Source organism: Rattus norvegicus, chromosome 2 (genome assembly GCF_021556685.1).
Source record: "Rattus norvegicus strain SHRSP/BbbUtx chromosome 2, alternate assembly SHRSP_T2T, whole genome shotgun sequence".
NCBI classification, from domain to species: domain Eukaryota; kingdom Metazoa; phylum Chordata; class Mammalia; order Rodentia; family Muridae; genus Rattus; species Rattus norvegicus.
The window spans coordinates 21,871,593-21,898,659 of record NC_141535.1 but is presented as its reverse complement, the minus strand read 5'-3'; the positions used below and the strand labels follow the sequence as shown (position 1 = coordinate 21,898,659).

The window sequence follows — 27,067 nt, the reverse complement described above, 5'->3', positions numbered from 1 at the left end:
AATGGAAGATGCTTAGTGAACACACTGAATGCTCCCTTCATGTGAACAGACCCGCCAGTCATAGCAGAAGATGCTCCATGTTAGTAAGGAAAGGTAGAGAGAAGTCCTCTTCAAAGGCTCACATGTGGTCATATCACCCAAAGTGAATTCTCTTCATTCACTTAATTGTTCTTTATTCTAAATCACAGGTTTCCCTTTCAAATGTCTGTACAATGAAGTAGGAGATTTCCACATTAAAAATTGAAATATTCTTTTTATTCAAATGAATTCTATCTGAGTACAGAACATGTCTACGTTGCTTAAACATTAAAGTAGTAGTCACACAATAAGCATTAGTTTATCTGTTGCAAAAGCATGAAAAGCATTCTCAAACGTACTGGATAATAAACTTCTCTTTTACCTTTTGTACAATTTTCACATCAAGGCTAAGGCCCCTCACAAAGGGAAACCTAAGATCTATTGCCAATTACATTAAATTGTGGAGTTTTTATTCCTTGGGATTACTGCATTTTGATTTAAAGGCTTGAACAATATCATTATGTACATACAGATATTGCCTTAGGCTGGGCTCCTGCTAGGAAAACTAAAATAGAAAAATGTGTATCTACTTCTAAATTGAATACTTTATCTATTAACGGCAGTAATGAGAGTGATCAACTAAAAAGACCTAAGTTAACAGAGTTGTTTAAACCTGAGAAATAAAAAAAATTGCCTATATGTCAGGGCCTCACAGCAAACATGTTTCAAACTGTTGGAGCATTAAGTACATAACACAAGCAAGCAAACTTTGAGCTTATTTGTGCATGAGAGAGTTAAATTAGTTTTCCAAGAACCAAAGTCCTAAGAAAATGAAGCAATCTATATTAAGTATACCAATGTTAGGCTCAAACAGCTACAATTTTAATTAAATATATCAATTCTGGGAAAGCAGCAGCAGCAACATTAAGAATAAACACATGGGGAGAATGTAGCCAATGTATGATACAAAAATATGTTCTTGAAAGCACTAATGGAAAATGAATTCACTTATTCAGAACCTCAAAGTTCAGTTCGTTTCTTTCTGTGAGCTAGGCACACACACACACACACACACACACACACACACACACACTCACACACACACAAAGTGAGTTCTGCTGGGCTGACTAGAAACTGAGTTGATAAAATAGAAAAAAAAAAAAGGAAAAAGAACATGCTACTTTAGTTCAGGATTCTCCTTGTCTGTCATATGTTTAGTTTAAATGGAAATTACCAGACTTCCTCCACCAGCTACAGCCATGGCACCCACAAGTAGCTGTAAGCAGTTAGGAGAATGGTATGTTCCATAAGGCAACAAAATTTGATTCATTAATTCCCTTATACCCTCATTAGAGAGCAAGAAATGCACTTTTCCAACTCAATACTAGAGACTGTGATCAAGAAAATAAAAATCACATGGTCCACTTTTTTGATTATACCTATACCTGTAGGTGTTTTTCTACTGGATATTGTGCTGGGGACTCATCCTAAGATAGTTAGCAAGTCATTGCTCAAAAATCCAGTTGTGACAGAGTGAAGAGATTGTTGAAAATCCTTGATAAATATTGCATGGGAACTTAGCTGCACATTAATAAACTTCCATGCTTTGGAGGTACCTTCTTTTTTCATAGTTTACTTTCTTGTCAGTTATTCATAGTTTAGATTCCTGTCAGTTCCAGAAAAAAAGTCCTCCAAATTCTTTAGAATAATAAATAAATAATAAATAAGAATTTTTCCGGAATTCCTTTGAGCTTCTTTTGGACTTAGTTTATTGGGTTTCCGTTTGGTTTTTTTCTTTTTAAGAAAATTATTTAAGGCCACCCTAAAATGCCCAAGTCCCCTTTAATATTTAAAATGCAAAAGAGTTTTTCATAATATTCAGGGCTCATGAAATGTAGGAATCTCTTCTGTTAAGACATGATTGCAGATTTAACACTAAAACTTTTAAAGCCACATTTTGTGGGATGTAGATATTTTTACACTCTTTTTTTTTATTTTTCTTTTTTTTATTATTATTTTTTTTATTAACTTGAGTATTTCTTATATACATTTCAAGTGTTATTCCCTTTCCCGGTTTCCGGGCAAATATCCCCCTCCCCCCTCCCCTTCCTTATGGGTCCCCCCCTCCCAACCCTCCTCCCATTGCCGCCCTCCCCCCATAGTCTAGTTCACTGGGGGTTCAGTCTTAGCAGGACCCAGGGCTTCCCCTTCCACTGGTGCTCTTACTAGGATATCCATTGCTACCTATGAGGTCAGAGTCCAGGGTCAGTCCATGTATAGTATTTAGGTAGTGGCTTAGTCCCTGGAAGCTCTGGTTGCTTGACATTGTTGTACTTTTGGGGTCTCGAGCCCCTTTAAGCTCTTCCAGTTCTTTCTCTGATTCCTTCAACGGGGGACCTATTCTCAGTTCAGTGGTTTGCTGCTGGCATTCGCCTCTGTATTTGCTGTATTCTGGCTGTGTCTCTCAGGAGCTATCTACATCCGGCTCCTGTCGGTCTGCACTTCTTTGCTTCATCCATCTTGTCCAATTGGGTGGCTGTATATGTATGGGCCACCTGTGGGGCAGGCTCTGAATGGGTGTTCCTTCAGTCTCTGTTTTAATCTTTGCCTCTCCCTTCCCAGCCAAGGGTATTCTTTTTCCTCATTTAAAGAAGGAGTGAAGCATTCACATTTTGATCATCCGTCCTGAGTTTCATTTGTTCTAGGGATCTAGGGTAATTCAAGCATTTGGGCTAATAGCCACTTATCAATGAGTGCATACCATGTATGTCTTTCTGTGATTGGGTTAGCTCACTCAGGATGATATTTTCCAGTTCCAACCATTTGCCTACGAATTTCAGAAACTCGTTGTTTTTGATAGCTGAGTAATATTCCATTGTGTAGATGTACCACATTTTCTGTATCCATTCCTCTGTTGAAGGGCATCTGGGTTCTTATCCATATTATTATATGGATAATAATAATTCTGGCTATTATAAATAAGGCTGCGATGAACATAGTGGAGCACGTGTCTCTTTTATATGTTGAGGCATATTTTGGGTATATGCCCAAGAGAGGTATAGCTGGATCCTCAGGCAGTTCAATGTCCAATTTTCTGAGGAACCTCCAGACTGATTTCCAGAATGGTTTTACCAGTCTGCAATCCCACCAACAATGGAGGAGTGTTCCTCTTTCTCCACATCCTCGCCAGCATCTGCTGTCACCTGAGTTTTTGATCTTAGCCATTCTCACTGGTGTGAGGTGAAATCTCAGGGTTGTTTTGATTTGCATTTCCCTTATGACTAAAGATGTTGAACATTTCTTTAGGTGTTTCTCAGCCATTTGGCATTCCTCAGCTGTGAATTCTTTGTTTAGCTCTGAACCCCATTTTTTAATAGGGTTATTTGTTTCCCTGCGGTCTAACTTCTTGAGTTCTTTGTATATTTTGGATATAAGGCCTCTATCTGTTGTAGGATTGGTAAAGATCTTTTCCCAATCTGTTGGTTGCCGTTTTGTCCTTACCACAGTGTCCTTTGCCTTACAGAAGCTTTGCAGTTTTATGAGATCCCATTTGTCGATTCTTGATCTTAGAGCATAAGCCATTGGTGTTTTGTTCAGGAAATTTTTTCCAGTGCCCATGTGTTCCACATGCTTCCCTAGTTTTTTTTCTATTAGTTTGAGTGTGTCTGGTTTGATGTGGAGGTCCTTGATCCACTTGGACTTAAGCTTTGTACAGGGTGATAAGCATGGATCGATCTGCATTCTTCTACATGTTGACCTCCAGTTGAACCAGCACCATTTGCTGAAAATGCTATCTTTTTTCCATTGGATGGTTTTGGCTCCTTTGTCAAAAATCAAGTGACCATAGGTGTGTGGGTTCATTTCTGGGTCTTCAATTCTATTCCATTGGTCTATCTGTCTGTCTCTGTACCAATACCATGCAGTTTTTATCACTATTGCTCTGTAATACTGCTTGAGTTCAGGGATAGTGATTCCCCCTGAAGTCCTTTTATTGTTGAGGATAGCTTTAGCTATCCTGGGTTTTTTGTTATTCCAGATGAATTTGCAAATTGTTCTGTCTAACTCTTGAAGAATTGGATTGTCATTTTGATGGGGATTGCATTGAATCTGTAGATTGCTTTTGGTAAAATGGCCATTTTTACTATATTAATCCTGCCAATCCATGAGCATGGGAGATCTTTCCATCTTCTGAGGTCTTCTTCAATTTCTTTCCTCAGTGTCTTGAAGTTCTTATTGTACAGATCTTTTACTTGCTTGGTTAAAGTCACACTGAGGTACTTTATATTATTTGGGTCTATTATGAAGGGTGTCGTTTCCCTAATTTCTTTCTCGGCTTGTTTCTCTTTTGTATAGAGGAAGGCAACTGATTTATTTGAGTTAATTTTATACCCAGCCACTTTGCTGAAGTTGTTTATCAGCTTTAGTAGTTCTCTGGTGGAACTTTTGGGATCACTTAAATATACTATCATGTCATCTGCAAATAGTGATATTTTGACCTCTTCTTTTCCGATCTGTATCCCCTTGATCTCCTTTTGTTGTCTGATTGCTCTGGCTAGAACTTCAAGAACTATATTGAATAAGTAGGGAGAGAGTGGGCAGCCTTGTCTAGTCCCTGATTTTAGTGGGATTGCTTCAAGTTTCTCTCCATTTAGTTTAATGTTAGCAAATGGTTTGCTGCATATGGCTTTTACTATGTTCAGGTATGGGCCTTGAATTCTTATTCTTTCCAGGACTTTTATCATGAAGGGGTGTTGAATTTTGTCAAATGCTTTCTCAGCATCTAATGAAATGATCATGTGGTTCTGTTCTTTCAGTTTGTTTATATAATGGATCACGTTGATGGTTTTCCGTATATTAAACCATCCCTGCATGCCTGGGATGAAGCCTACTTGATCATGGTGGATGATTGTTTTGATGTGCTCTTGAATTCGGTTTGCCAGAATTTTATTGAGTATTTTTGCGTCGATATTCATAAGGGAAATTGGTCTGAAGTTCTCTTTCTTTGTTGTGTCTTTGTGTGGTTTAGGTATAAGAGTAATTGTGGCTTCGTAGAAGGAATTCGGTAGGGCTCCATCTGTTTCAATTTTGTGGAATAGTTTGGATAATATTGGTATGAGGTCTTCTATGAAGGTTTGATAGAATTCTGCACTAAACCCGTCTGGACCTGGGCTCTTTTTGGTTGGGAGACCTTTAATGACTGCTTCTATTTCCTTAGGAGTTATGGGGTTGTTTAAGTGGTTTATCTGTTCCTGATTTAACTTCGATACCTGGTATCTGTCTAGGAAATTGTCCATTTCCTGAAGATTTTCAAGTTTTGTTGAATATAGGTTTTTATAGTAAGATCTGATGATTTTTTGAATTTCCTCTGAATCTGTAGTTATGTCTCCCTTTTCATTTCTGATTTTGTTAGTTTGGACGCACTCTCTGTGTCCTCTCGTTAGTGTGGCTAAGGGTTTATCTATCTTGTTGATTTTCTCAAAGAACCAACTTTTGGTTCTGTTGATTCTTTCTATGGTCCTTTTTGTTTCTACTTGGTTGATTTCAGCTCTGAGTTTGATTATTTCCTGCCTTCTACTCCTCCTGGGTGTATTTGCTTCTTTTTGTTCTAGAGCTTTTAGGTGTGCTGTCAAGCTGCTGACATATGCTCTTTCCTGTTTCTTTCTGCAGGCACTCAGCGCTATGAGTTTTCCTCTTAGCACAGCTTTCATTGTGTCCCATAAGTTTGGGTACGTTGTACCTTCATTTTCATTAAATTCTAAAAAGTTTTTAATTTCTTTCTTTATTTCTTCCTTGACCAGGTTATCATTGAGTAGAGCATTGTTCAATTTCCACGTATATGTGGGCATTCTTCCCTTATTGTTATTGAAGACCAGTTTTAGGCCGTGGTGGTCCGATAGCACGCATGGGATTATTTCTATCTTTCTGTACCTGTTGAGGCCCGTTTTTTGACCAATTATATGGTCAATTTTGGAGAAAGTACCATGAGGAGCTGAGAAAAAGGTATATCCTTTTGCTTTAGGATAGAATGTTCTATAAATATCCGTTAAGTCCATTTGGCTCATGACTTCTCTTAGTCTGTCGACATCACTGTTTAATTTCTGTTTCCATGATCTGTCCATTGATGAGAGTGGTGTGTTGAAATCTCCCACTATTATTGTGTGAGGTGCAATGTGTGCTTTGAGCTTTAGTAAGGTTTCTTTTACGTATGTAGGTGCCCTTGTATTTGGGGCATAGATATTTAGGATTGAGAGTTCATCTTGGTGGATTTTTCCTTTGATGAATATGAAGTGTCCTTCCTTATCTTTTTTGATGACTTTTAGTTGGAAATTGATTTTATTTGATATTAGAATGGCTACTCCAGCTTGCTTCTTCTGACCATTTGCTTGGAAAGTTGTTTTCCAGCCTTTCACTCTGAGGTAGTGTCTGTCTTTGTCTCTGAGGTGTGTTTCCTGTAGGCAGCAGAATGCAGGGTCCTCGTTGCGTATCCAGTTTGTTAATCTATGTCTTTTTATTGGGGAGTTGAGGCCATTGATGTTGAGAGATATTAAGGAATAGTGATTATTGCTTCCCGTTATATTCATATTTGGATGTGAGGTTATGTTTGTGTGCTTTCATTCTCTTTGTTATGTTGCCAAGACGATTAGTTTCTTGCTTCTTCTAGGGTATAGCTTGCCTCCTTATGTTGGGCTTTACCATTTATTATCCTTTGTAGTGCTGGATTTGTGGAAAGATATTGTGTAAATTTGGTTTTGTCATGGAATATCTTGGTTTCTCCATCAATGTTAATTGAGAGTTTTGCTGGATACAGTAACCTGGGCTGGCATTTGTGTTCTCTTAGGGTCTGTATGACATCAGTCCAGGATCTTCTGGCCTTCATAGTTTCTGGCGAGAAGTCTGGTGTGATTCTGATAGGTCTGCCTTTATATGTTACTTGTCCTTTTTCCCTTACTGCTTTTAATACTCTTTCTTTATTTTGTGCGTTTGGTGTTTTGACAATTATGTGACGGGAGGTGTTTCTTTTCTGGTCCAATCTATTTGGAGTTCTGTAGGCTTCTTGTATGTCTATGGGTATCTCTTTTTTTAGGTTAGGGAAGTTTTCTTCTATGATTTTTTTGAAGATATTTACTGGTCCTTTGAGTTGGGAGTCTTCACTCTCTTCTATACCTATTATCCTTAGGTTTGATCTTCTCATTGAGTCCTGGATTTCCTGTATGTTTTGGACCAGTAGCTTTTTCCGCTTTACATTATCTTTGACAGTTGAGTCAATGATTTCTATGGAATCTTCTGCTCCTGAGATTCTCTCTTCCATCTCTTGTATTCTGTTGGTGAAGCTTGTATCTACAGCTCCTTGTCTCTTCTTTTGGTTTTCTATATCCAGGGTTGTTTCCATGTGTTCTTTCTTGATTGCTTCTATTTCCATTTTTAATTCCTTCAACTGTTTGATTGTGTTTTCCTGGAATTCTTTCAGGGATTTTTGTGTCTCCCCTCTATGGGCTTCTACTGGTTTATTTATGTTTTTCTGGAATTCTTTCAGGGATTTTTGTGTCTCCTCTCTATGGGCTTCTACTTGTTTATTTATGTTTTCCTGGAATTCTTTCAGGGATTTTTGCGATTCTTTCAGGCATTTTTGCGATTCCTCTCTGTAGGCTTCTACTTGTTCTCTAAGGGAGATCTTCACGTCTTTCTTGAAGTCCTCCAGCATCATGAGCAAAAATGATTTTGGAACTAGATCTTGCTTTTCTCGTGTGTTTGGATATTCCATGTTTGTTTTGATGGGAGAATTGGGCTCCGATGGTGCCATGTAGTCTTGGTTTCTGTTGCTTGGGTTCCTGCGCTTGCCTCTCGCCATCAGATTATCTCTACTGTTACTTTGTTCTGCTATTTCTGACAGTGGCTAGACTGTCCTATAAGCCTGTGTGTCAGGAGTGCTGTAGACCTGTTTTCCTCTCTTTCAGTCAGTTATGGGGACAGAGTGTTCTGCTTTCCGGCGTGTGGTTTTTCCTCTCTACAGGTCTTCAGCTGTTCCTGTGGGCCTGTGTCTTGAGTTCACCAGGCAGCTTTCTTGCAGCAGAAAAGTTGGTCTTACCTGTGGTCCCAAGGCTCAAGTTCACTCGTGGGGTGCTACCCACGGGCTCTCTGCAGCGGCAGCAACCAGGAAGACCTGTGCTGCCGTTTCCGGGAGCTTCAGTGCACCAGGGTTCCAGATGGTCTTTGGCTTTTTCCTCTGGCGTCCGAGATGTGTGTGCAGAGAGCAGTCTCTTCTGGTTTCCCAGGCTTGTCTGCCTCTCTGAAGGTTCAGCTCTCCCTCCCACGGGATTTGGGTGCAGAGAACTGTTTATCTGGTCTGTTTCCTTCTGGTTCTGGTGGTGTCTCAGGCAGGGGTCCTGCCGCTCCTGGGCCCTCCCCCACTGGAGCCCAGAGGCCTTATATAGTTTCCTCTTGGGCCAGGGATGTGGGCAGGGGTGAGCAGTGTTGGTGGTCTCTTCCGCTCTGCAGCCTCAGGAGTGCCCACCTGACCAGGCGGTTGGGTCTCTCTCTCACCAGGTCTGGGGGCAGAGAGCTGCTGCGCGCCTGGATCCGCAGGTGTGGGACTTCCGGTAAACACAGAACGTGCCCGGTTCTACAGGAATTCTGCTTCCGTGTGTCCCAAGCTCACCAGGCAGCTTTCTTGCAGCAGAAAAGTTGGTCTTACCTGTGGTCCCGGGGCTCAAGTTTGCTTGTGGGGTGCTGCCCATGGGCTCTCCGCAGCGGCAGCAACCAGGAAGACCTGTGCCGCCCCTTCCGGGAGCTTCAGTGCACCAGGGTTCCAGATGGTCTTTGGCTTTCTCCTCTGGCGTCCGAGATGTGTGTGCAGAGAGCAGTCACTTCTGGTTTCCCAGGCTTGTCTGCCTCTCCGAAGGTTCAGCTCTCCCTCCCACGGGATCTGGGCGCAGAGAACTGTCTATCCAGTCTGCCTCCTTCTGGTTCTGGTGGTGTCTCAGGCACAGGGGTCCTGCCGCTTCTGGGCCCTCCCCCACGGGAGCCCAGAGGCCTTATACAGTTTCCTCTTGGGCCAGGGATGTGGGCAGGGGTGAGCAGTGTTGGTGGTTTCTTCCGCTCTGCAGCCTCAGGGGTGCCCACCTGACCAGGCTGTTGGGTCTCTCTCTCACAGGGTCTGGGGGCAGAGAGCTGCTGCGGGCCGGGGTTTTTACACTCTTTTAACTATTTAATTATGGCTTAATTATTGAAGGTTTTATATTGCAGAGAAAAATCTTTTGGAAGCAATTAAACATGAAAATTATCAGTGTGTGTACCAATAGATTTTTACCTAGGAGTAAGAGGAATATAGTCAGGGTAACAATAAGGTATAGGGAAGAGAAAGGTCTTAGATTTGTTATGCCCTTTGTGGTAATTCATTACTCTAAAATTCATCACAATGAGGTCACATTTTGAAGTATAGTACCCTGTATTCCAGCATCTCTACAGAGCTAATGAAGTTTCTTCTAAAAATTAGACAGCTGTATAGTGAAAAAAGTACCACTTGCTAGACAATGAACTTCAACAGAATTGTCAGTATCAAATGCCCCATGAATCCCTTGGTCATCCTATGATCTCTGAAACTCCAGGAGAGGAGCCCTGTTCAAAAAAGAGGTCTTAATGTGGATTTCATGTAAAATTTGAGAACCAGTATTACAGACTAGCAGAGAACTGTTAAGCTGTAGCAGATGATAAAGCACAGAGAAGCTTGCATTTTTCAGAGCTGGTCTCTCACACCAGCTGAGTTTGAATCACGGTTTTACGGTTTGCGTGATACAGGTTTAGCAAGCTCAAATGATTAATTTACCTATCTGAACACATGGATAAAAAGGATAGCATGAGTGATTTGAAAGTGTCAGGTGACACACGGAGTAGCTAGAGTTCCTTTAGACTATACAACTAATGTTACACCATGAGGATCGTGTCTATTTCTAACACGTTTTGCTGACTGGATGTCTGTTTCATTAAGTCTATGTCCAGTCAGTTTTGAAAGTTCAAACACTCTCAGATAGAAAAAAAAGGTTTTAAATTAATTGCTGCTATGAGAAAATGAAGCTTTCAGAGTGAGGCCAGGTGGCTTGGTAGTTGGTCATATTTTCAACACAAGGAGGTTTTCAGTGAGGCACTGGGGCAGAACAAATTTGTTCAGTGTCTGCTGTGGAAATAAGGAATTCCTTCAGCCCTGTCCAAATAGTAATACTGCCAGTTCCCAGAAGATAAACATGAAGAGACAGGCAGACCGTTACTTCAGGCTCACACTTTTCTCCTACTTCTCTGCATTTCTCACATGTAGGTACTTGAGGACAGGCTGCCAGGAAACTCCCTGTGTTCTTGCAGAAGGCATTGAGGCAGCTGTGTTAAACTGCTGCTGTGGAGACAGGAGTGACGGTTATTCATTAAGAGCATTTCCCACAGGGAGTTCTGGTAAGCAGGCTTAACACCCTTGACTGAGAGGATTCTGTCTCACCATGCTGGAGTACACTTAGCTCTGTAGATTGGTAAGCGGCTCTGAAAGATAATAGAGTCTTTCAGAGATGATTGGGGCTTAGAATGCTCCAGTCCCACATGCCAGGAACAGGTCTATGCATATCAGAGTTTGCTTGGCTGGCTGTGTGACGAGACACCAAGACAGAACCAGGGTACTGACCACAAAGGAAGTAAAGGTGGATTCTGAATCCAACAATTCTAATTCTCAATGCCCTTCTTATGAACAGGGAGTTACTCCTTTTCAATGATTCAGATTTTCTCCATTTTAGTAGAGTCTGAAAACATGGATGTGGTACCATAATAGAGCACTTAGCTTCTCAAACTCTGAAAATCCAAATTCGATTTTTAAAAGTTTCCTCATGGCCAAGATCTATAGCAAGTAAAGTGAAAAAAATTATTATTTATACTTTAGATTATAAGATAATTATATCATTTCTTGTTTTCCCTCTCTTCCCTTCAAAAACTCTCACCAACTTCTTGCTTTCTTTCAGTAATGAGGTCTTTGTCTTAACAATATGTGCTGTATACATACATGAATATGCCTATTTGTATTTACTCCTAAATGTATCAGACTAGGTCTGCATAATGATACTTGTCACTCTTTTGCCCATTTTGGGTAGTCCAGGGTTCCTTGCACAAAAGGAGGCAGAAATATTGTAAGAACCAGAAGTTCAGACAGTTTAATATGAAACTGTGTCTCCTCGGAATTTGAAAAGCTACACTCATAAAGTCTTACTAACGTGAAGTATTTTACACAAGGAAGGCTTACTAAATTATCTCCTTAGAATTTAAAATTTACGTTAAAGCACATCCCTATAACTCTATATTCTAGGCAAAGCAGCACTGAGAATATTTTTATGTCTTTGATATTTCTAGAAGAGTAAAATTACAAATGTTGCCTGTTAGACAAACACTAGGATTTTTAGGGTTTTTAAATACTGTCTGAGGATATTAATCTTTGAGGAAGAGGATACATGTATACTGCTGAATATGTCTGGGTTTCTAGACTTCGGTGGTGCTATTAGAGCAAAACCTTTATTTTAAAATTCCTTCAAAAATCTCAACAAATAATTAGCTTACAAAATTTTTATTACATTTTAGCGTGTGTGTGTGTGTGTGTGTGTGTGTGTGTGTGTCTGCATTGGTGTAGTTGTAGAGAGAGTGTGTGTGTGTGTGTGTGTGTGTGTGTGTGTGCATGTGCATATGCATGTGTTGTATGTGTGTGTGTGTTTTGCCTGTATTTTTGTGGTGTGGGCCTGTATGTTGAGTGGTGTGTGTGTGTGTGTGTGTGTGTGTGTGTGTGTGTGTGTGTGTGTGTATGTGTATGTGTGTGTGAATGTATGTATGTATGTATGTATGTATGTATGTATGTATACCTGAATGTATGTAATATGTGCCTCCACATGCCAGAGAATATTTGTTGGAGCCAAAGGACAGTTCATTGGTGTCAGCTCTCTTCCTCCTTCATATAAGTCCCAGTGATCTAATCAGACCATCAGAATTGGCAGCAAGGACTCTTACCTACTGAGCTATCTAGCAGACTCCAAACATTCACTTATTTTAACATTTCAGGAATGAAACATAAATGAGGCAAGCAAAAGTGTAACTTGCTCTTTTTTGGTGCAGGTCTCAACAGGCAGTCTTCTCCATAACTAACTTACAGGTTTCCCTCATACTTCTCCATCACTGTCTGTGAAAGGACTTAACAGTGCTCAGGAAGGAAATGCTGGTCATTGGGTTGTAATGAAGTTCCTCTGCCTAGAAGATGGATGAGACTCTGGTGATACATTGTACCATATATGCTGGCAGTGGTATGTTACATGTGACTGAACAGACTGAGGCAAGTTGTTTGGGTATTGTTAGAATCCTTGAATGTTGTATGATCACCATGGGAGATAAATCATATATCTTTTATGTTCCGGAATCCCTATTTTTCAGTAATCAGTCACACGAATCCATTACCAGTTCTTTCATAGTGTTATGAAAATGGATTTAAAATTGGCGAAAACATGATGGTTTTCCATCAGATGATTTCTGTATAGGAGAGAGATGGACAGTAAGGAAGTGCAAAGTCTTTTACCTGATACCATGGACATGCGTGTGATGATTAGACTGCTTTGTAGCACTCTCAGCCCCACTGTTACACACTCTAAAAACAGACAAAAATGAAATAAAGGGAGAGAGGGAGGAGAAGAAGGAACAGAGAGATAGACACACAGAGACAAAGAGGGACAGAGAGACACAGAGAGGCAGGGAAAGAGAGAGATGGAGAGAGAGAGAGAGAGAGAGAGAGAGAGAGAGAGAGAGAGAGAGAGACCAACAAACAATTTGCAGCCAGGAAACATAATATAATGTGTTAAAGTAACTTTTCAGTTGTGTTGAAAAATTCTCTTTGGTATACTGTTTTTTTTTTCATTAATACAAAAGAACCAGGAGTTACCTTGGAACATTAACTAATCCAGAACTAATATCTAATACCAAGTCACCTACTGAGGATAAAGTTAAACTGTTCTATAACTAATCACAGAGCACGACATAGTAACCCACTGACATTAATGCTGTGCACACTACCAGCAAACACTCTGGCAGACTCTCCCTGCTGCTTGACAGTCTCTTCATTGCACTGTTCCTCCTTTCCCTTCCTCCCTCTCAAGTCAGAGCTCTGGGATTCCAAGGCAGTGAAACCAGGATCCACTGTCACACTCAATCAAATTTGTCCTTTTTAAAAATTTTATCCGTTATCTTAACTGAAGCAGAAAAGAACCACGACAAAACAAACACATAAACAAAAAACCGATGCTTTCCAGGGTGATGCAATCTTTTTACAACATAGTGTGATGATGACAGATAACCGGTCGGTCTGAAAAGCATTCATGGTGAGGTTATTAAAATCCTGAGTGCATTAAAATATAGGAAATGACGTTCTTTTACACTTACATAAAGTAGGATTCAAGAGACGGAAGCATATTAAGACCATAGCTACAACTTTTGAAAGTAAAATAGATTATTTAAAACTGAAAAGAGCCAATCTACTTTAATCAGTGTTAAAATACCAGTACAAACTCAGAGGCAAGAAGTAAATTAGTTTCCAAATGGAAGTCTAAGTATTATATCATATTTTCTCCCTACACACATATCAACATGTAGCAATATACTTAGGCAATGAAAATGATCCTGGGAATTTCTCCACATTCCAGGAATATGCTTACTTCAACCTAAGGTTTGAAAAAGTACTGTTAAAAAAGCTGTTTGCAGACGATAAAATGCTGTGTTTTTGGTGTAAGTTACTGAGCTATAAGAGACAAATTCAGGTATTTTATCCTGTCAGCGTTCTTTCTTTGTTTTTCCATCTCAATACTCAGAGCTTTCCCCAACTTCCTGGAAAGGTACTGTGGATTGAATCCAGGGCACAGGCAAGCACTTGACTACTGACTATAATGCTAACTTCTTACTCTAAGTCTCCCAGGATAACCTCAAAGACAGAAGCCAAGGCTTCCAAGACTGGGTGACTCAGGACCTCTTAAAGGTAAGCATTGCATTTCTTTGTTTTAGTAACTGATATAGTAAATCACAACATCAGAACATCTGTTCAGTAAATGTTTATTAATAGTATGAATAAATGAAATGCTAGAAGTTTGATACCCAAAATTACCTCAAAGGAAAAAAAAGGAAATGAAGGAAATGAAACACTATTACATATTCCCAAAAAATGTATAGGAATAAAAAAAAAACCAAATCTTAAAAATAAATAACAAGTAGTTTGCCTAAGTTTAGTTAGCAAAAACTGCAAATGGTTAATAGAAATGTTTTAGATTTTTAAATGAAAGATTCTAATAATCTAAGATATACTACTTTGTTCAAATTTCCTATTTCTAAGACATGATTAGGAAATATCAATTCATATCCTAGGGTGTTAATTATCTGAAGTGTGATGTGGCTGCAATTAAATAGCTCAAAAATATAAGTGAAGAGTTGGAAGGTCAAAAAAATTTATAAAAATAAAATAAAAATGTGAATTACAGTTATAGTACCAACCCTTTAAATCGGAATGAATTATGAACATTGTGGTGCCATCAATGATTAAATGCTCAGCATGTAAATTTAAATTGGCCATTTTAATTTTATCAAGACAAAGAAGAAACTTAAATTGCATACTAAAAATTAGTATATTATGTCATACACATGAACATTAGGAGAACAGTGCATTTATAGGTGGATTTAACAAAATACTCAAAAGCTTCACTTGAAATACTGAATACAAATAAGAGAATCAAGAAACAGGAGAATTTAATAAAGAATTCTGCAACACACAAATAATTTAGTACCTAGTGAGAGTCAGTCTTTTACGTATGAGTTTTAGCTAATTGATAATTTTTTTTTAGAAAAATAACATGAAATAAGATACTCTTAAGAAAACAATAATGAAATATGTCCCCTCAGCATACTTAATCCCTGCATATTAAATAACAGTAAAGAAGCTTTAGTTTTAACTCATTGTGTGCAGGTGACCTTTCCTCTACAAAACATGTTGCATTTGTGTTTGCTGATTTATATCAAGTTCATTATCAACTTCACATAAAAAATTATATTATCTTCATTGTAATTAACATATTCCTCTTAGAAGTAAGATAAATCTGAATTCTGTTTAAGAAGATCAGCTCGTCTTTAATCTAAATCTTCTTGAGCAGAACATTTTCTTGTTCCATTCAATTATTGCTTTCCTAGGACAATGGATATATAAATATCTTACTTTGAAAGAAAGAATAATGTGTTATGTTAAGTACACAATAAACTGGTCCAAAAATAGAATGAAATATTTGTCATAAAAATGATGAATATAGCATCCCTCTCACATCCAGAGACAGCTTGACTCCCAGGAGCTCCAATACAACTAGCAGCATAGGTGAGAGACCCCTTACTTCCAATACCTGGACTAACTGGGATCCTCAAGGGACTCAACAAAGGCAGGCATTATCCAACCTGCCATGCCAGAGACACATGTTCCTTCTTGCCCACAACTCAGCCCAAGGCACTGCAGACCTTCTCCCACACCCAGAGACAGCTTGACTCCCAGGAGGTCCATCATAACCAGGCTCACATTCTCACAGGAGGGAGAGGGTACAGTAAGAGATAGCAAGCACAGTTAACACCTGAGATAACCAGATGGCAAAAGGTAGGCATCTGAGCATATGCAGCAGAAACCAATGCCACTTGGCACCATCAGAACCCAGCTCTGCTACTACAGCAAGCCCTGGATACTCCTGAAAAGTAAGACTCTGACCGAAAATTGCATCTCATGAAGATGATAGAGGACCTTGAGAAGGACATAAATAACTCCTTCAAGAATTACAGGAGAACACAAGTAAATAGGTAGAAGCCCTTAAAGAAGAAACACATAAATTCTTTAAAGAAATACAGGAAAAGACAAGCATGCCAGTAAAGGAATTGAATAAAATCATCCAGGATCTAAAACTGGAAATAAAAACAATAAAGAAATCACAAAGGAGGACAACTCTGGAGATAGAAAGCCTAGGAAACAGATCAAGAATCACACATACAATTATCATTAACAGACTACAAGAAAGAGACGAGAGAATCGCAGGTGTAGAAGACACTACAGAAAACATTGACCGAAAAGTACAAGAAAATGCAAAGTGCAAAAAGCTCCTAACCCAAAACAGCCAAGAAATCCAGGACACAATGAAAAGACCAAACCTAAGAACAGGAATAGAGGAGGGAGAAGATTCCCAATGTCAAGGGCCAGGAAACATCTTCAACAAAATCATAGATGAAAACTTCCCTAACCTAAAGAAAGAAATGCCCATAAACATACAAGAAGCCTATAGAAAACCAAATAGAATTGACAAGAAAAGAAATTTCTCTGATAATAAAATAATCAGAACACCAAGTGTACAGAACAAAGAAAAATATGCAAAGTTCTTTGGGGAAAAGGCCAAGTCACATTTGAAGGCAAATGTATCAGAATTACATCAGACTTCTCAACAGAAGATCTTGGACAGTTGTCACACACACTCTAAGAGAACACAAGTGCCAGCCAAGGGCTACTACAATAACAAAACTTTCAATCACCATTAATGGAGAAACTAAAATATTCCATGAAAAAAAAAAAAAAACAAATTTAAGCAATATATTTCCACTAATCCACCCTATACAGGATAATAGAAGAAAAACTCCAACACAAAGTGGGAAACTACACTTAACAATAAACAAAGAAGTTCATCATCTCACAATAAATTCAAAAGAAGAGAACCACATAAACATAACATCACCACTAACAACACAAATAACAGAAACCGACAATCATTGTTCTGAAATATCTCAATATTAATGGACTTAGTTCCCTAAAAAAAGACATAGTTTAACAGACAGGCTAAGTAAATCGGACCCAGCATTTTGTTGCATAAAGAAAACACACATCAGTGCCAAAGACAAACACTACCTCAGACTAAAAGGGTGGAAAAAAATTTCCACGCAAATGGGTCCTAAGAAAAAAGCTGGAGTAGCCATTCTAATATCTAGTAAAATAGACTTTCAATGAAATATTATCAAATACGATGTGGAAAGACAGTTTATAGTAATCAAAGGCAAAATTCACCAAGAAGAACTCTCAATTCTAAACATGTATACACCAAATGTGAGGGCATTTACATTTTTAAAAGGAACATTACTAAATCTCAAAATACACATTGATCTTCATGTAATAATAGTGGGAGACTTTAATATTCCACTTTCCCCAATGGACAGATCATGGAAACAAAAACTAAAAAGAGACATAGTGAAACTAACAGAAGTTATGAACCAAATGTAATATTTTATATATATATATATAAACATTTCATCATAAAACAAAAGAACATACCTTCTTCTCAGCACCTCATGGTACCTTCTCCAAAATTGACCATATAGTCTGTCACAAAACAGGCCTCAACAGACACAAGAGGATTGAAATAATCCCATACACTCTGTGAGATTACTGTTGACTAAGGCTCTTTTCAATAACAACAAAACAACAGAAAGCCCACACACTCATGAGAACTAAATAATTCTCTACTCAATGACAACACGGTCAGAGAAGAAGTGAAGAAAGAAATGAAAGGCTTTCTAGAATGTAATGAAAAAGAAGGCATAACATACCCAAATCTATAGGACACAATGAAAGTAGTGATAAGAAGAAAATTCAGAGCACTGAGGACCTTCATAAAGAGATTGGAGAGATCCTACACTAGCAACTTAACCGCACATATGAAAATTCTAGAACAACAACAACAACAACAACAAAACAACAACAACAACAAAACAACAACAACAACAAAACAACAACAACAAAACCACACCCAAAGGAGTAGATTCGAGGAAATAATAAAACTCAAAGCTGAAATCAACCAATTAGAAACAAAGAGATCATATCATGTATGTACTTTTGGGTCTGGGATTCCTCATTCAGGATGATATTTTCTAGTTTCATCCATTTGCCTGCCTGCCAGTAAGTGGATATTACCCTAAACGTAACAAAATACTTAGTATATAACCCACAGAATTCAAGAAGTTAACAAACAGAAAGGACAAATAAAAATGTTTCAATGTTGCAGGGTACTGGGAAGAAGATAATCATGAGAAACAGAAGGTGGGAGGGATTGGGGCAGGAGAGGGGATGGGGAGGAGAAAAGGGGAACATGATCATGCATTGTGGTGGGAGCACAGGAGAGAAGTCCAGGAGGCCAGCAGAAGGAATGGAAGTATGCAGCCTCAGAAGGTGAGAGGTAGAGAGACCCTGGAGAAAGAACCAGAGATCTGGGAGGTGAGTGACTCTTAGCATTCAATGGGAGTGACCTTAGATGAAGTGCTCAACAGGGTGGAGAGGGAACTTGAAGAGTGGATTCAGGAGATAGATAGGGCCTCAAGTGGATGGATGGATGGTGTTACCAACCCACAGTCAAAATTTCTAACCCAGAAGACTTCCTGTTTAAAAGAACTGTAGGGACAAAAATGACGAAGAGAAAGAAGGAAAGGTGGTTCAGTGACCAATCCAACTTGAGGTCCACATCATGGGTAGATACCAAGGCCTGACACCATTACTCATGCTATGATGTGCTTAAAGAAAGGAGCCAAGCATAACTGTCCTCTGAGAGGCCCAATCAGCAAATGACTGAGACAGACACAGATACTTACAACCAATCATTGGACTGTAAATGGGGACTTCTATGATTGAATTAGGGGAATGATAGTATAAGAAGATGAGGAGGGAAAACACATAAGACGACCAGCAGTCTCAACTTATCGAGACCCCTGGGAGCTCACAGATACTGAGCTACCAACCAGGCTGCATACAGGAACTGGTCCTAAGCCCTCAACACATATACAACAGAGGACTTCCTGACCTGGCCTCAGTGGGAGAAGATACATGAGTTGTCTAGACTTAAGACCTGAAGGAGGGGGGAGGCAACTCAGGGAAATGGGGAGGAGATATGGGGTGAAAAATTGTAGGAAGGGGGAGTTGGAGAGGGTGGGCAATGGCAGGACTGTAAATAAATACATAAATTAATTTTAAAACGTTAGAAAGAGAAACAAATAGACCCATACAAGGAATCAGCAATACTAAGAGCTGGTTCTTTGAGAAAAATCAACAAGATAGACTAACCCTTAGCTAACTAAAGGTCACAGAGACAGTATCCAAATTAACAAAATCAGAAATTAAAAGGGAGATATAACAATAGGTATAGAGAAAATTTAAAAATCATTAAATCGTACTACAAAAGGCTACCTTCAATGAAACTGGAAAATTTGGATGAACAGGAAGATTTTCTAGACAGATACCATGTACCAAAGTTAAATGAGGATCAAGTAAATGTTATAAATTGTCTCATAACACCTAAGGAAATAGAAGCAGTCATTAAAATTCTCCCAACAAACAAACAAACAACACACACACACACATACACACACACATTCACACACACACACACACACACATACACACACACACACACACACACACACACACACACACACACACACAAATGTACAACAAAACAAATAAGAAAGTCCAGGGCCAGAAGATTTTAGTGCAGAATTTTATCAGACCTTCAAAGAATACCTAATGCCAATACTCAAACTATTCCACAAAATAGAAACAGAAGGAATACTACCTCATTCATTTTATAACGACAAAATACCTGAGTCACACAAACATTGAGAACTTCAGACCAATTTCTCTTATAAATACTGATGCAAAAATATTCGATTAAATTATCAAAAACTGAATCCAACATATCAAAACAGTCATCCAACATGATCAAGTATGTTTCATTCCAGGAATACAGGGATGTTTCAATATATTGAAATCCATCAACACAATCTATTACATAAACAAATTCAAAGAAAAGAATCACATTAGCATCTAATTAGATGCTGAAAAAGCCTTTGGCAAAAAACAACATCCCTTCCTGTTAGAAGACTTAGAAACCTCAGGAATTCAAAGCACACATGTAAACATAAGAAAAGTAATATAAAACAAAACAACAACCAACATTAAATTAAATGGAGGAAACTTGAATCAATATCACTAAAATCAGGCATAAGAAAAGGCTGCTACTTTCTCTCAATTGATTCAATATAGTACTAAAAGTTATACCTACAGAAACCAGACAACAAAAGAAGGTCAAAGCGATACAAATTGGAGAAGAATATATCAAGGTATCACTATTTGCTGATGCTATGATAGTATACATAAGCAATATCAAAATTCAACCAGAGAACATCTACACTTGAAAAACAAGTTCAGTAATGTGGCTGGATGTAAAATTAACTCAAACAAATCAGTAGCCTTCCCCTACTCAAAAGATAAACGGGCTGAGAAAGAAATTAGGAAAACAAAACCCTTTACAATAGTCACAAATAATATAAAATATCTTGGGGTAACTCTAACCTAGCAAATCAAGACCCCAGAAGAACAAAAACAATCTACAAATTCAATGCAATCCCCATCAAAATTCCAACTCATTTCTTCACAGAGATAGAAAAAGCAGTTCTCAACTTTATCTAGAATAACAAAACAAAGCAAACAAAACAAAACAAAACAGGATAGCAAAATCAATTCTTTTTTTTTTCTGTTTTTTCTTTTCTTTTTTTCTTTTTTTCAGAGCTGAGGACTGAACCCAGGGCCTTTTACTTGCTAGGCAAGTGCTCTACCACTGAGCTAAATCCCCAACCCCAGCAAAATCAATTCTTAATAGTAAAAACATCTTCTGGAGGAATCACCACCATCCGTGACCTCAAGCTTGCACTAGAAAACAATAGTGATAAAAATCAAATGGCGTTGCTACAAAAACAGATGGGTAGATAAATGGAATAAAATTGAAGAGCCAGAAATAAACCCATACCCTTGTGTCACTTGATCTTTGATAAAGAAGCCAAAACCATCCAGTGGAAAAAAGACAACATTTTTAACAAGTTGTGCTAGTCTCACTGGAAACCTGCATGTAGAAGAATGCATACTCATTCAATATTTATTTCCTTGAACAAAGCTTAAATCCAAGTGGATCAAGGAGCTGAACATAAAATCAGATACACTAAATGTAATAGACAAGAAAGTGGGAAAGAGCCTTGAACTCATTGGCACAGGGGAAATTTCCTGAACTGTACACCAATAGCTCAGACTCTAAAATCAACAATTGACAAATGGGACCTCATGAAACAGAAAAGCTTCTTCTGTAAGGCAAAGGACAGTGTCACTAGGACAAAATGGTAATCTACAGATTGGGAAACATCTTTACCAATCCTACATACAATAGAGGGCAAATATGCAAAGAACTGAAGAAGTTAGACTCCAGAAAACCAAATCAACCAACTTAAAAATCAGTACTTGGACTTTCTAGTGCCTACTCCCTGGTCCTATTCCCCTACAGACCTTCTTTCAAAATCCTGACCCTCTGGACTTCTCCCCCATCTCCTCCCATATCCGAACTGGTCCCCCTTTTTCCTCACCCCCCTCTCTCCCTTGTTGTATTATGGGTATTCCAAGTCTTCTTTTTTCATTTTTTCTGGCTAATATCCACTTATCAGTGAGTATATACCATTTGTGTTCTGCTGTCATTGGGCTACCTCACTTGGAGTGATATTTTCACTTTCCATCCATTTGTTTTCAAATTTTTGCCATTTTTTAAAATAGCGGAATAGTACTCCATTGCATAAATGTATCACATTTTCTGTTTCCATTTCTCTGTTGAGGGACATCTGGGTTCTTCCAGCTTCTGGCCATTATAAACAAGGCTGCTATAAGGGACCTAAGAGGTTCCCAAGACCCAATGAGGAGGACATTAGCCAAAATACCCAACAAGTGGGAGATTAGAACCTGTAGAAACCATATCTGGTGGATAGGCATGGCCTCTGGTTGAGGGATGGGGCCACCCACTCATCTCAAAAATATTAATACAGAATTCCTCCTGTCAAAAGGATATGCAGGGACAAAGAGGGGAGCAGAGACTGAAGGAAAGGCCACCCAGAGACTGCCCTACCTAGAGACACCAAACCCAGACACTATTGCTGAAGCCAAGAAATGCTAGGTGATATGAGTCTGGTATAGTTCTCCCCTCAGAGGCTCTGCCAGAGCCTGACCAATACAGATGCAGATAGCTGCAGCCAAATGTATTATTTAACCCAGGGACTGCAATGGAAGTTAGGGCAAGCACTAAAGGAGCTGAAGGGGTTTGCAACCCCATAGGAAAAACAAGATCAACCAATCAGAGCTCCCAGGGACTAAACTACCAACCAAAGAGTACAAATATGGAAACCCAAGGCTCCAGCTGGATATGTAGCAGAGGAGTGCCTTATTTGGCATCAATGGGTGGGGAGCTCCTTGGTCCTACAGAGGCTCAACAACCCAGTCTATGAGAATGCTAGCTAGCTAAGGTGGGAATGGGCTCTGAGACAGGAGTGGGTAGGCAGGTGGCATAGCACCCTCATAGAGGCAGGAGAAGAGGGGAGGGAATGGAGGGTTGGTGGAGGGGAAACTGTGAAGAGGGATAACATTCAAAATGTAAATAAATAAAATAACCAATAAAACCTTGGTATTGAGCTAAATAAAAATTCTCAACTGAGGAATCTCAAATGGCAAAGAAGCACCTAAAGTTCAACTTTCTTAGTCATTAGAGAAATGCCAATCAAAACAATCCTAAGATTCCACCTCACACCAGTCAGAATGGCTAAGATCAAAAACTCATGTGACAGCAGATGTTGGTGTGGATGTGGAGAAAGAGAAACACTCCCTCATTGCCTGTGGGATTGCAAACTGGTACAACCATTCTAGAAAGCAATCTGAAGATTCCTCAGAAAAATGGAACTAAATCTACCTGAAGGTCCAGCTATACCACTCCTAGGCATATACTCAAAAGATGCTCCAACATATACCAAGGACAGGGGCTCCACTATGTTCATAGCAACCTTATTTATAATCACCAGAGGCTGTAATTAAGCCAGATGTCCCTCAACAGAAGAATGGATACAGAAAATGTGGTACATTTACACAATGGAATATTACTTAGCTATTAAAAATGAGGACATCAGGAACTTGGCAGACAAATGGATGGAACTAGAAAATATCATCCTGAGTGAGGTAACCTAGATTCCAAAGGACACACGTGGTATGCACTCATTGATAAGCTGATATTAGCTCAAAGGTTCAAAAGACCCATGATACAACTCACAGAAAGAGCATATGGAGCTTAACAAGAGGGAAGGCCAAAACATGGAGGCTTTAAAACTTCTTAGAAGGGGAAACAAAATAAACATGGTATGGAGAAGAAGGGAGGGACCTAAGTGCAAAGTGAAGGCTAAGAAGGGTTAGGACCCGATATGGGAAGAGGCAAGAGAGAAGTCCGGAGGGCCAGGAGAATAAATAGGAACAAGTATCAGTGGGGGTTGGGGAACTTGTGGAACCACTAGAAAGTCCCAGAGGTCAGGGGTGGTAGAGGCTCCTTGGACCCCATAGGGATGACCTTAGCCAAAATACCTAATTGCAGGGAGATAGAACATGAAGAGTCTATTTCCTGTAGATAGACATGGTTCCCAGTGGAGGGATGCGGCTACCACCCATCTCAAATTTTTAACCAAGAATTGTCTGTGTCTAAAGGAAATGTAGGGACAAAAATGGAACAGAGTCTGAAGGAAAGTTGATCCAGAGACTGCCCCACAATGTGATGATTTCCATCCCCTGACACCAAACTCTAAAACTATTGCTGATGCCATGATGTGTTTGCAGAGAGGAGCCTGGTTTGGCTGTCCTCTGAGAGGCTCTGCCAGCACCTGACTAAGACAGATGCAGATACTCATAGCTAATCATTGGTATGAGCCTAAGGATCCCAATGGAAGAGTTAGGGGAAGGACTAAAAGAGCTGAAGGGAATTGTAATCCCATAGGAAGAACAACCAGTATCAATTAACCAGACCCCTCAGAGCTCCCAGGGATTAAGTCACCAAGAAAAGAGTATACAAGGGCTGGTTCATGGCTCCTGCTACAAATGTAGCAGAGGAGTGCCTCATCTGGCATAAGTGGGAAGTAAGATGCTTGGCCCTGTGGAGGCTTGATGCCCCAGAGAAGGGGGTACTAGAGAGGTGAGGCAGGAGTGGGTGGGAGGGTTGGGGAGCACCCTCATAGAGGTAAAGTGGAGGGGAGGGGCATGGGTTGGGAGTTGTGGAGGGGAGGCCAGGAATTGGGATAACATTTGAAATGTAAACAAATGATTGATAAATTAAAAAAGAAAATATTTTAACTTAAAAAATGCTGAGTTATTTAAGTTTGGCCCAAGGAACCAACATTATACTCTACAAATTCTTCCTCAGCCATACTCATCACCTCTTCATTCACAATAGCTAAGAAATGGGAAAAAGTTAAATATTCTTTAAGTAATGGGTAATGAAAATGTGGTACATTTACAGCATATGATACATACTTAAAGATAAAGAAAACTAAAATAAAATTTGAAGATGGAAATAATACTGGATGAATTAACCTAGACCCTAAAAACAAACAGCCATGCTCTCTTCTTTGTGGATCCTAGCTCTAAATCTTTACATGTGAATGTTTATCCTGGAAAAGCCATTTAAGCAAGAAAATAATGGGAAACGATGGGAGCAAAGGGAAGGAGAGGAGGATATTAGGATACAGGTTCTATGGAAAAAATATGAGGAAATAGGTGCCGGACGTACCTAGGGAGGGTGAAAGAGGCAATACAAAGGAAGTGGGAAGATAGGACAAATAGCACTAGGATGTTTGAAAAACCCATGGAAAATGATTTAGTTACACACACACACACACACACACACACACACACACACACACACACACACACACACATTAATCAAGGTACACAACTCAAGGTGATAAAGAGCTCTTAAAAAGCCATAGATAAGCTACCAAAATCCTAGTACGTTTGTCAGGTGACTTCAAAAAACCCCTGAAATCTAGCTTATTGCCTATGCCCTTGTTTCTTCCCAGAAACTGAAGAGTAGACCTGACTGCTAAAGACACCTTGGGCAAGGACGTAGAAAACTCAAGCTCAGACCACCTTGCATGCCTCCTGCCTGAGGAGTAGCTTTTGTGGTTTTAGAAATGAGATGCAAGCTTCCAAGAGAGAGAGAGAGAAAATCACTGGCTCAAACTTGCTATACTATCTACAAGCCATGGAATCAAAATAATGACCCGAACTGCAAGATATTCCCAATTAGCAATAGCAGCATTTATGTCCTGGAGGTGACCAACAACCATTTCATTGGATTCAGGAGGAGAGAATACATGTCTGGTATTGGAAGCTAAACCCAGTGCATATGTGGCCGGAGAGGCCATGAAATTTGGAAAGAATCTTCTGCTACCAATTCCCTAAACCACCAGAATTCCTAACTACATTCTCAATATTTATCTTTATACCAACAGGTAAGTTCAGTTTTCACCCCTCGTCATTGACATTTATTTCTGAAACAAAGACTATTGTGGAAAGTCACAACTGGTCAAAAGACTAAGGACAACAATCCACTGAATGTCCAGGCATGTTCAATACCTATACCATGTGTCCAATACACTTACAGTTTTACAAGATTCCCATAAAGAAGAATAGAAAGATTCTGAGAACAAGAGTTTCAGAACATCTCATGGGAGATAATGTTTTCTTTATATGTCAAATAATCTACACCCATAATATCTCAACAATATAGTTGTCAAAAAGAAGGAAGACCTGAAAATGACCACACCAACTTGCTTGTCTACATTGAGAGAGGATATCTTGCAAGACGCCATCCCTCGATAACGAGCTATTAGCAATTAACCATTGTGAAAGGGGGAGAATCAGTTTCTCCAAGTACTAGCTTCTAGATATGTTATCCAATACCAAGTGGCCAGCCATGAGCAACACAGATGGGCAACACAAAGTAAAATCAACAAATTGTATTTCTAAACTAATATGCTTATATATGAAATTATTCAAATTAAAGAATAAAGGCCATGAATTATGAAGCAATCAAATAGATGGGAAGAATTGTAAAACAAAAAAAGTTGGTGGGTAATCATGTAAATATGAAACTCATTACTCTTATATGAAATTTTCAAACTGTAAATAAACTTTAATTTGTATATTGTGTGTTGTTTTAAATATAATTTTATGTTTAATGTGTACTTCTATATTTTATTCTTAAGGGTTTTTTTTATTGCAGTTCTATAAAAGTTTTTGAGACTGGACAAGTAGAATGGCTAAAGTGTGTCTAGAAAGATCAGTATCAGATTAAATATAGGTGTTTCATAATATATAAATTTTAATCCCTAAGTGGGTTTTTATTCATTTGCTGCCAACATGTTATAGATATAGTGTTCCTATAATCTGGTACTTTTTGTGCATATGTAGCCACAGAGTGAAATAGTCTTGTAACTTCTGAGTTAATGTACACAAATGCAGACCAACCTAAATTGACAAACAAAAAATGTACTTTATGCAACTGTTTATCTTTGTGACGATAAATGAGATGTAGCTAATGTACATATGAGACCCCAACAAAGACATCCACTGGAAGAATTTGGCTTAGTTGTGAAGTAGGAAAGTCTTTCTACTCAACGACAAAATAAATTTGTTGCTATTAATGATTGTAGATAAATCTTTAAATATGTTATACTTAATAATGTAAAAGAAAATGTTTCATGCTTCTCTGATTCAAATTATGGTATAAAGATTATTTATCTAATAAAATTCTTTCAGAGGACTCCATGGCAACAAAATGTGGCAGAAACCATTTAGAATAACCCTACAGCATTTGCAAACTCTCACACCGGATTTAAATGAATTTCTCTAATAACGCACTTGTCTTGATTTTCTACATGCTATTTGCTAGATTCTTATGTACTGTCCTTGATTATGCTGTTCTTGAAAATCTAGACCAGTTGAAGCTATTTTCAAAATCACTTTATATAAAAAATTTCCTGACTTCATGTAGTTTCAACATGATTACCCTGATCCTCAGAATACTGGATTTTTCTCCCATTTAGCATA

At 38.8% G+C, this 27,067-nt stretch overlaps 1 protein-coding gene across 5 annotated transcripts in view; it reads right to left on the bottom strand.

Annotated features, from left to right (window-relative positions):
• Edil3 (EGF like and discoidin domains 3) overlaps window positions 1-27,067 on the bottom strand; it is a 536,979-nt gene that overhangs the window by 187,773 nt on the left and 322,139 nt on the right.